Source organism: Theropithecus gelada, chromosome 2, assembly GCF_003255815.1.
Source record: "Theropithecus gelada isolate Dixy chromosome 2, Tgel_1.0, whole genome shotgun sequence".
Classification (NCBI taxonomy): Eukaryota; Metazoa; Chordata; class Mammalia; order Primates; family Cercopithecidae; genus Theropithecus; species Theropithecus gelada.
The window spans coordinates 103,402,146-103,412,119 of NC_037669.1; the positions used below are offsets into that span (position 1 = coordinate 103,402,146).

The window sequence follows — 9,974 nt, forward strand, 5'->3', positions numbered from 1 at the left end:
AGGTCACTGTGCAGAGACCCTGGGTAGGGGAGGCTGGAGCCAGATAAGATGTGACAGGTCACAGATGGCTCTCAAGCCACCTACCTTCAGCGCCTTTTGTTTCAGGCTCTAGCCAGAAGCCCTGGGGCCTTTCTCTTGCCTCTTCTGAGACACCCTTGGGGGCCCTGGGGAAGGGAAGGCCAGTGGTGTGGTTTCCCTCTTTCAGCCTAGCAACGCCCAAACCCTTTTCCTCTACCTGGCTCCACTTGTCCCCAGATGCTATCCCCAATTTCCAAATAGCAAAATTCCTGGGTTTCCCCTTCCCATCTCAGAGTCACTTATGGCTGGAATGTGGGACAAACTCTTCTACCAGAAGGACCAGAGCGGTTACAACAGCTCAAAGGTGGGGATACTGGTGACATTGACTGGGATGGAAATGATGGCCCATGGCAGCGCATGCTGTTCCAGGGAGCGGAGGATCATGTAGCCCTCTCAGTTGACAAGGAAGAGGGCGGGGATGGCAGCTGTGCGCTGGGTACTGTCCTGGATCATCTCCACGTAGAAGCTGTCGTTGTCAACCGCGTTGTCAGAGATGATCACGGCCCGCCCGCCATGCTCCTGGACCACCGAGTCTTGGAGAGGAGGGAGCACTCCTCACCAGCGCGATCTGGTCCTGCATGAAGAAACCGTTGCTGAGTTCCCCGCAGGCCTCTGGAGGTTCAGCGGGGACAAGGTGAATCTGCTCATACCTTGTGTGAAAGATACCACCGAAGTACTTGGCAGGTGTGGCTCTGAAGATGTATCGAATGTGTCCAGGACTTAGCACTTGAAAGTACAAATAATCATGGATACGGAAGCAGTGGGGAGCACCAGACAACACCAGCCCGCCGCGCCAGGGACTATCTCCAGGGCCCGGCCCGCACCGCGTTTTCTCCCGCCTCCCAGCTGCGCCTCGCTCGCTGGACTTTAGCCTGACAGCTGTCTTGAATTCTTATTTGACTGATGATGTAGATGCCTGTGCTGTGCCATGTGCCACTGTGCCCTTCTTCAGCACTGAAGGTCTTATTTTTATCTCTAAAAACAATATAATTTAAAGAAATAATTACAATCTTACCTAATTACCGTACCATTATCCCACCTAATAATAATTCTTTGGCAAAAACTAATGCCTAACCCATATTCAGATTTCACTATTTGTTTTCAAAAATGACTTTACAATCAATTTCTTCAAATCTAGATCCAAACAAGGTCCACACGTCATACTTGGCTACTGTGTCTCTTAAATTTCATTCAATCCAGAGGAGTCCCTTTGCCTACTTCTCATTTTTTTCCATGCCATTGTCTTGATGAAGAAACCAGCTCAGTTTTGCAGAATGTGGCACTCTCTAGATTTATCTGTTTTCTTCCTTTTTGTGCTGTTGACTTTGTTCCTCTGCTCTCCATATTTCATCCAATCATGAAGGTAATTCTAAAGGCTTGATTAGATTAAGATTTAACTGTTTTGGCTACTGAAAACGTGGTGCTATTGCTTTACATCAGGATCACAGACTATCTGGTCAGGCCTGTTTTAGTAATGCCGAGATTGATCAGTGGTTTCAGGGTTACAGCCCAACCTTGCCATTGACAGGTTCCGTTTGAGTGTTTCACCTGATATTTTTCATCTATCGGTCATTATTGTCTGGGTCTGTTGTTTCATTAGGACTTAAAATATAATTATTTTTCTAACTTTATCATTCCCTCTACATTTATTAGCTGAAAGTTTTCTGTAAGATGGAACTTTTTCTCATCAACTGCAACTATTTTGTTACCTTGAAATATAGTCTGAAGCAAGCATGCAAAGGAGTCACTGACAAGATCAATGAGGAAATTTATTTTACTTTACTGCTGAATCTCCAGTGCCCAAACCAGTGCCTGGCCCCAGGGGGCCTTCATTAAAAAATTATTGGCCAGGCATTGTGGCTCATACCTGGGAGGCCAAGGCAAGAGGATTGTCTGAGCCCAGGAGTTGGAGAGCAGTCTAGGCAACATGGCGAGACCCCATCTCTACAAAATAGAAAAAAAGAAAATTAGCTGGGCATGGTGGTGCACACCTATGGTCCTGGCTACTTGGTAGGCCTAGGTGGGAGGACTGCTTGAGCCCAGGAGTTGGAGACCAGCCTGGGCAATATAGTGAGACCCCATCTCTACAAAAAAATTTAAAATCAGCAAAGTGTATAGGCACACAACTGTAGTCTAAGCCACTTGGGAGGCTGGGGCAGGAGGATTGCTTAAGCCCAGGAGTTCAAGGGTGCAGTGAGCTGTGATTGTGCCACTGTACTCCAGCCTGAGTGACAGAGCAAGACGCTGTCTCAGAAAAGAAAAATAAATTTGCTGAAGGCTTATTTCCCTTTAATTACTGATTTTCAGAATTAGGAGTTAGTGTCTCTCTCCTCTTTTTTACTTGTGGGCTTTTAAATAAAACCTTTTATTTATCAGCTTGTGGACTTTTATCTTTTTATGTATTTTGGTTTTCAGTCATTATTCTTTTTAGTGCTTATTGCTTATATTGCCTCATCTTCGACTGGTAAGAGCTTGTTTTTTAATCTTTTTTAAGTTATGAGGTCTCACCATGTTGCCTAGGCTGGGGTGCAGTGGCTATTCACAGGCATGATCATAGTGCCCCACAGCCTCAAGTGATCCTTCTGTCTCAGCCTCCCAAGTAGCTGGGACTACAGGCATGTGCCACCACACCTGATTAAATTTACTTTTGGCTTATGATATTTTCAACTTCTGATGGGTTTATTAGGATGTAACCAGGTAACTAACTCTCTGGTATCTAGCCCCGGGGATGATTAGAACAGAGGAACATTGCCCCCTGGTGTGGAAGATCTTGCCAGGTAAAGGAAGTGGTTTAGAGTATGGGCTCTGGATTGGTTGGTTTGCATAGGAATGGCATGCTTACAAGGGAGTGGTTTGATATTTCTAGGAATTAGCTAGTCCTAGGAGGGGAAGTCTCTTGGGTCAATGAGGCACCTGATGCCAGAACATCAAGAAGACAGAAAAATAAGGAAATACAGTTAATATACGTGGTACCTGCCATTTCTGAACCCATGATTTCCTGGCAGGGAAAAAGGCAAGTCTCAGCTCAGGTGTAGCTGATCATACTTGCAGATGTTCAGAGGATTCATTTCAGGAGCTTCCTATTAATGGTCACTGGCTCTTTTTTTAAGCATCAGCTTGTCGAGGCTACCAGGTGACTTACTGGAGAATTCAGTCTTGGCTTTTGTGCTTGGCTTGGGTTTCTAGGGTTCCCATGTAACCAGGATAGCCCACCAGCCCACTAATACTGTCGGATTAAGTACTACTTAGACATAGCATCTGGTTGAGTCCCCTCTCATGGATCACATGCACCACAAACACAAATAAACTCCTCAGCTTTCTTTTATGAAAGGAAAATAACTTGTGAGAATATGAAGAGAATGATCTGAATGGTAAGTGATAGTGAGGGTTCTCTTATGGCCTATTGATTGTGACCTTTCTCTGCTGCTCCTTCACCAACTATGCTTTACTGTTATCCCGTCCCTTGAGCACAGGCTGAAGGACTGGCCATTAGTTATCTAACCTTATTCATCAGGCAGCCTATAAAACACCATTCTTAGTTGGCAGTTCCAAATAGATCTCTGTTTGTCCCTGATCTTATAGCTGCTATAGAGAAGGTATATCTTTGTCCACCTGCTACCAAATGTTAATCATTATTAAAGCTTGTGGTGGGTACCTGGAGATCTCTCATCTTTTGTGTGTGTTTGAAAATTCCATATTAAAAAGGTTGGAAAAATGAATCAAGTTTACATCCAGTAAGATGGCTACCACCAACAAAACGGAAAATAAGTGTTAGTGAGGATATGGTAAAACTGGAACACTCATGTTCTCTTAGTGGGAACGTAAAACGGTGCAGCCGCTATAGAAAACAGTATGGCAGTAACTCATATTAAAAATAGAATTGCATATAAATATAATCCAGCATTTCAACTTCTGGGTGTGTACACAAAAAAGTGAAAGCAAGGACTTAAACATGTTCACGGCAGCATTATTCACAATAGACAAAAGGTGGAAGCAACCTGAATGTTCATTGACAGATGAAATCATTAATAAAATTTGGTATGTACATACAACGGAATATTATGTTGTAGCATGTATCAAAATGTCTTTCCTTTTTAAAGCTGAAGGCACTATCCTAAGTGAAATGTCAGTCACAAAAAGACAAATTTTTTGTGACTTACATAAGGTTATATACAATAGTGAAATTCAGAGAGAAAGTAGAACAGTGGTTGCCAGGGGCTGGGGGAGGGGGTAATGGAGATTTTTTTTTTTTAATTCTTTTTTTCAAAATTTACTTTTTACTTTTTTCTTTTGTTAAAAAAATTGTTTACGCTTAGCACCACTCAATGACAGATTACTGTTTAATAGATACAGAGTTCCAGTTTTGGTTTTTTTTCTGTTTTTTTTTGTTTGTTTGTTTTGTTTTTTTTTTGAGATAGGGCCTTGCTTTGTCACCCAGGGAGAGTACAATGGCATGCTCACAGCTCACTGCAGGCTTGAACTCCTGGGCTCAAGCCACCCTCCCACCTTATCCTCCTGAGTAGCTGGAACTACAGACGTGTATCAATCACCATACTTGGCTATTTTTATTTTATGTTATGTTATGTTATTTATTTATTTATTTATTTTAAGACAGAGTCTCACTCTGTCGCCCAGGCTATAGGGCAGTGGCACGATCTCAGCTCACTGCAACCTCCGCCTCCCAGGTTCAAACGATTCTCCTGCTGCAGCCCCCAGAATAGCCGGGACTACAGGCATGCGCCACCATGCCCAGCTAATTTTTTGTATTTTTAGTAGAGACGGGGTTTCACCATGTTGAGCAGGCTGATCTTGAATGCCTAAGCTCAGGCAGTCTGCCCGCCTTGGCCTCCCAAAGTGCTGGGATTACAGGCATGAGCCACCGCGCCTGGTCTATTTTTATTTTATTTTTATAAAAATAAAATAAAGCGATCCTCCTGCTTCAGCCTCTCAAAGAAGATTACAGTCATGAGCCACCATACCTGGTTCAGAGTTCCAGTTTTGCAAGATAAAAAGAGTTCTGCAGATGGATGGTGGTGATGGTTGTGCAACAATGTGAATGTGCTTAATACCACTGCACTGTACAGTTAAAAACAGTTAAGATGGTCCATTTTATGTTATGTGTATTTTATCACAATTTTAGATAAAAGAATCAAGTTTAAGTACTCTGTAAAGTTAAGCATAAAACTATACCATACCTGAATAATTTCACTTCTAGGTATTTACACAAAAAAATCAAAACATATGTCCACAAAAATGTTCATCGTTCGAGAATGTTCATAGCAGCTTTATTCATTATAACCCAAAACTGGGAACAAATCAAATGTCTCTCAACAGGAAATGGGTAAACAAAATAGGCTCTATCCATACAATAGAATACTAATCTGGACACATAACAATATGGATAAATGTTAAAAACATTATTCTGAGGAAAATAAACCAGACACAAAAGGAAATATACTGGTTTTATGAAGATCAACAGCGGAAGAATCTAAACCATGGTGATAGAATCAGAGCAGTGAGGGGTGGGAGTGGAGATGGGAAGGCAGGGAGACTAAGGGTTGGGGGCATGGCGGCGTGAAGTGCTACTGACAGAAGGAACTTTCTGGGTCGATGTATTTTTTTTTTTTTTTTTTTTTTTTTTTTTTTTGTGAGACGGAGTCTCGCTCTGTTGCCCGAGCTGGAGTGCAGTGGGGCTATCTCAGCTCAATGCAACCTCTGCCTCCCGGGTTCAAGAGATTTTCCTGCCTCAGCCTCCCAAGTAGCTGTGATTACAGGTGCCTACTGCCACTCCCAGTTAATTTTTTGTATTTTTAGTAGACAGCCAGGATGGCCTTGATCTCCTGACCTCATGATCTGCCTGCCTTGGCCTCCAAAAGTGCTAGGATTACAGTTATGAGCCACCGCGCCCAGCTGATGTAAGTATTTATATCTTGACTGGGATGTTGGTTCCACAGGTATATATATTTGCCAAAACTCATCAAACTGTATACTTAAGGTCTGTGAACTTACTATATGTTCTTTATACCTCAACAAAATTAGTATTTTAAAAAAGAGAAAGTCCTCTCCCTGCTCTCCCCTCTTCCCCTGGGGTCAGTGAAGAAAGTATGAAAAAACTAATGTGGTTTTGATGTTATTCTGTGTGCTGTGATGCATATAATTTATAAAACAACAGAAGATCATTTCTTGTGAACAGGTTGCTTATAATAAACCAAGGGCAACAGGTCACTGCTGACTGGCCTAGCTCCCTTAGCCAGCATCACAGGTGACTAAGAAGGAAGTGAGAGATAGCAAGTGTAAGCTTCGTGCAGCAGGACAGTATCACACAGGGACAAGAGACAGTTCAGAAAGGTGAGGTCATAGCTCATGAGGAAATAGCTCATGAGGAAGGTTGCTTGGTGAGCAGCAGGCTTCTGCATTATCTTTGGTATCAGTGAAGAGCTGGTTTCCCTGGCAACAGGGGCCTACTTAATGAATGGTGCCTGCCAGGCAGCAGGCATGAACATGTCCATAGCAAGTGTACATAGTGAAAAAAGATCTCTTCACCAAATATTCCCTTTTAGTCTACATACTCAGATCTGTTGATGGTTTAAGAATGCTGAAAGACATAATAAAAAGCTTCAGTGCCATTACCCACTTCTCTTCTCCCCATTCCTAGTAACAACCATTTGTAACATTTTATCCTTCTCCTCCTCCCCCTCCCCCCCCCCCCCCCCCCCCCCCCCCCGCTTCCTCTTCTTATTTATTCCTTTTCTTTTTTTTTTTTTTTTTTTTTTGTGAGCTGGTCTCACTCTGTTGGCTCACTGTAGCTTCCACCTTCTGGGCTCAACTGATTCTCCTGCCTCAGCCTCTGAAGTAGCTGGAAATACAGGCATGCACCGCTATACCCAGCTAATTTTTCTGGGTTTTTTTTGTAGAGATGAGGTCTCACTACTGGTCTCAAACTCCAGGATTCAAATGATCTGCCTGCCTCTGCCTCCCAAAGTGCTGGGATTACAGGCACCTTTTCTTTCATTAGTTATTTTGGTTTCATATATATTTCTGTATATTGCTAATTCTTAATTTATCAACTGTAGGCATCGTCTACTTATTGTTTACTATGATTAATAAGGATTTAGCTAATTGATACCACCCCATTTCTCCTTTTCTTCTTTTTACCATAACTTTTGTTGTATCATTGGTTTTCTTTCCATTGGTTACTTTTATGCATTTAGATTCTGTCCTTAAACTATTCGTTTTTAATTCTGTCCATTTTCACTAATGTCTCTTGACTTTTTTCCCCGACCCTTGCTTCTATCTCTTTTCCTACTTCTACCTTCTGGTTTCTGTGAACTTCACTTTGATATTTACATTGTTGAGGTTGAAAATATTTACATTCTGTTCAGAAATCATAACTGAATCCCCATGCTTTGTCTGTAGGTCGATGACACAAATTTAAAAATAATAAAAATATTAAATTGTTATGACATTATATTTTCCTCTATAATTATGTCATGACCCTAGACCTCTCAAAGGACAATATTCCTAGAAAATTGTATGATAGGCCAGGCATGGTGGCTCACGCCTGTAATCCCAGCACTTTGGGAGGCTGAGGTGGACAGATCACTTGAGGTCAGGAGTTCAAGACCAGCCTGCCCAACATGGTAAAACTCTGTCTCTACTAAAAAATACAAAAATTAGCTGGGTGTCGTGACAGGCACCTGTAATCCCAGCTGCTTGGGAGGCTGAGGCATGAGAATCACTTGATCCCAGGAGGCAGAGGTTGCAGTGAGCTGAGATCACCACTGCACTCCAGCCTGGGCAACAGAATGAGACCATCTCCAAAAAAAAAGAAAAAGAAAAAGAAAATTGTATGATGGATTCTCTTTTCTTAAAGAACCACAGTTACCCAAATTCATACCACATTAGTTTACTTCAAGTTTGGATCATAACTTTCCTGTCTTAGAATTTTTATAATAATTTTTCCCTCATTAGGAGAAGCAAAAACCTTCTTCATCAAAGCACTGATATCTATTAGTTCCTTATTCTAAAATTGTTCAGGGTCTATTCTAGAATTCTCAAGAATATCTTTTTGGGGCACATGGACCTCCTGTTTTAATTTGAATAGATTTCTTTCAAACCCCACTGCAAGCAGTCATCCTAGGGTTTCTTTTTATTAGATTAACAGGGTTAGTACTATCATTTTCTGTTTTCTACATACTCCTCACACTTGATTTCCTGGCCAACATATTCAATTATCTCCTTCAGAAAGCATAAATAGTAGATAAACCCTGAATCCTTATAGGTGTAAGAATGGTTTTAGTTTGTCCTCAGTCTTGATAGCTAGCTTGTCTAAGTTTGGATTTCTAGGTTCAGAATTATTTTCCCACCCAACTCTGAAGGTGTGCTCCATTAATTCCTTAAGAAACATTTAAGGTTGTGAAATGGAACACATATATACAAAAACCACAAATGTGTATCTTAATGAATTGTTACAGGGTAAATATCCATATAACCACCATCCAGGCCATAAAATAACATTTCGTCAAAATCTTAGACGTCTACATCAACATTTTCCACCCTTGGCTCACTGGTCTCTTTCCAATTCCAATGTTCCTCTTTCCTCTTAGAAATATCCACAATTACCAGACTCTGTCTCAAAAAAAAAGAGGCCGGGTGTGGTGGCTTATGCCTGTAATCCTAGCACTTTGGGAGGCCGAGGTGGGTGGATCACGAGGTCAGGAGATCAAGACCATCCTGGCCAACATGGTGAAACCCCATCTCTACTAAAATACAAAAAATTAGCTGGGCATGGTGGTGCACACCTGTAATCCCAGCTACTAGGGAGGCTGAAGCAGGGGAATCACTCAAACCTGGAGGCAGAGATTGCAGTGAGCTGCGATCATGCCACTGCACTCCAGCCTGGTGACAGAATGAGACTCTGTCTCAAAAAAAAAATAATAATAATAAATCTGAATTTTATGGAAATAACTTTCTTGCTTTATAAAAATAATGTTATCAAATAAATACGCTTCTCTACACATAATTTAGTTTGCTTATTTTTAAGTTTCACATAAATAGAATAATACAGAATATATTATTTTGAGTCTGGCTTTATTTGCTTAGCATTATGTTTTGAAATTCATCCATGTAGTTGGATGTAGCTACAGTTCATTCATTTCCATTGCTGTTCAGTATTACATTGGATTAATCTAATACAATGTGTATATCTCTTCTACTAATGATAGCTATTTATTAATAGGTCGGTTCCAGTTTGAGGCTGTCATGAATAATGCTTCTAGGAAGATCTTTGTATATGTTTTCTCAACCTGATGTGAAAGACATTTTTTTTTTTTTTGAGACAGAATCTCTCACTGTCACCTGGACTGGAGCGCAATGGCATGATCTAGGCTCCTGGCAACCTCTGCCTCCTGGGCTCAAGCGATTCTCTTGTCTCAGCCTCCCCAGTACCTGGGATTCAGGTGCCCGCCACCACGACCAGCTAATTTTTTGTATTTTTTAGTAGAGACGGGGTTTCACTGTGTTGGCCAGGCTAGTCTCGAACTCCTGACCTCCTGATCCGCCCACCTCAGCCTCCCAAAGTGCTGGGATTACTGGCGTGAGCCACCACTCCTGGCCGAAAGAAAATTTTTGACTTCTTGTTTTATCAGTTACTGAGATAATTTTGTTCAAATCTTCCTTAAGCATTGTGAGTTTCTCTTCGTGATTCTGACAGCTTTTGCTTTATACATGTCAAGGCAATAATATTTGGTACATACATATTTTGTACCAATATTAATTATTCCTGATGACTTCAAGCTTTTATCACAATTAACTGGTCCTCTCTCTAATTTTTTTGTCCTAAATTCTGTTTTGCCTCTTATTAATAGAGCTAGATCAGCTTGCTTTCTTATTTATTT

At 41.4% G+C, this 9,974-nt stretch overlaps 1 pseudogene; it reads right to left on the reverse strand.

Annotated features, from left to right (window-relative positions):
- Positions 1-345: 345 nt before the first annotated feature.
- LOC112619356 lies at positions 346-6,705 on the reverse strand (annotated as a pseudogene).
- Positions 6,706-9,974: the final 3,269 nt, after the last annotated feature.